Genomic DNA, 2,001 nt, shown 5'->3' with positions numbered 1-2,001 from the left:
GCACTCTCACGAGTTCAGTCATATCAAAAGTACCAAAATAAGACCTCAAATTTTCCCTCAAATCATCACTCAAAGGTCTCCAATTAGACAAGCCCTAACCCCCCAATTACCACTGACTTTCCTTAATTTTTCATGATTAAATTAATAAAAATCATTCCAATAACGAGTTTAGGGATCAAGGACCTTACCCCAATGAACTCCTCTGGAAATCCCCTTTGAAAAGTGCTCCCCAAGCTTCTTCCAGTTTTGAAATGATAAAAAATGGCTAAATTTCGTAAAGGCAAGAATTTTTATGTTTTGCCCAGCGATTTTCGCATTTGCTGCCCAGCGACCGCATATGCGGTCCTGCTTCTGTGGAGACAAGGTCACATATGCGACTTTTCATTAAAGGGCCAAATTCCGCATCCGCGATTTCCAATCCGCAGATGTGGTACCGCTTCTGCGGTATTACCACCGCTTCTACGGTTCCTGAAGAAATGACCTAATTCCGCTTATGCAACCACTGAGCCGCTTCTGCGGCACCTCACCTGTGGAACCCAAACCACAGGTGCGGTTATGACAGAACCAGCAACTGAAGCTACAACTCTAACTCCAAAATATTTCCGTCAACCATCCGAATTCACCTAGAGGCATTCGAGACCTCAATCAAACATACCAACCAATCCTAAGATATCATTCAAACTTGTTGCAACCTTCGAAAAGCTCAAAACAACATCAAAACACCTTTTTTTCATCGGATTCAAGCCTAAGAATTCCAAAAACTCTAAAAATACTCTTTCGATCAAAAACTCTATCAAACCTCATCCGAAAGACTTGAAATTTTGCATACACGTCATATTCAACACTATAGAGCTACTCCCACTTCCGAAATTCCATTAAGACCCTCAGATCAAAATCTCACTATCAGACCGGAAACTTAAAAAATTCAACTTTCGGCATTTCAAGACTAAATTAGCTACGGATCTCCAAAACACAATCCAAACATGCCCCTAACCCCGAAATCACCAACGGAGCTCACGGAACCATCATATTTCCATTCTGAGGCCGTATTTTATCTGTTCCGACTACAGTTAACTCTCCAACATTTAAGCTCTCATTAAGGGACTAAGTGTCCCAAAACTCTCCGAAACTCAAAACCGAACATCCCAACAATTCAAATTAGCAGAAATAAACTTGAGAAAAACAGTTAATACGGGATCAGGGTGTTAATTCTTACGATGGCCGTTATAAGACTAGGATAGTGTATACAAATTCGGGAGTATGAACTTCTCTTTATGTCTTGTTGTCAAACACATGTAGTTACTAGATCATGCTAAATGAAAGAAAGGTTTAGCCTGAACATACGTTATCACAATATTTCAAATCACCAAGTTGAACTCACCTCTTTGCACCTTAATCTACAAGAACGATAATAATACTATCGTTAAGTTACGAAAGGTACAACTATCACACAACGAACGACAAATTTATTTTGTATTAAAACGGGCAGCATCTCCCCTATAATCCTTACTTCCTCCAAATTCAAAATAACACCAACAACACAAGAACACAACAATAACAATTCATTATTTTCCAGCCTTACATACACCATCCAACCATATATACACCACAAAATACTACAATACAACCTAATACACCCCAATCTCTTCATACACAAAATGACTATTGTACTAGTGTCAAACAACCCGAAAATATTATAACGAACAACCAGCCCTCCACCCTGAATATACGCGGTGTTTCTCCACACCCTTCCCCGCAAAATCATTTTTATTTTTGCACAAGTAAAAGAACCGGTGACTCTGATCCGACGACATCGAAATGAATAAGCCCAAAGCAGTTATTTGCCCTGTTAGCCTTTGCACGACCTTCACACTATCCACGATCGTGATATCCTCTATAGCCTTGATATTATTGGGGTTGATTTCGATACCCCTATTTGACACCATAAAGACGAGGAACTTACCTGAGCCAGCTCTGAAGGCACATTTCTCCGGGTTAAGC

The sequence above is a fragment of the Nicotiana tabacum genome, chromosome 10, assembly GCF_000715075.1.
Source record: "Nicotiana tabacum cultivar K326 chromosome 10, ASM71507v2, whole genome shotgun sequence".
Taxonomy (NCBI): domain Eukaryota; kingdom Viridiplantae; phylum Streptophyta; class Magnoliopsida; order Solanales; family Solanaceae; genus Nicotiana; species Nicotiana tabacum.
The sequence above is the reverse complement of the archived record's forward strand: the minus strand, read 5'-3'. Positions refer to the sequence as shown.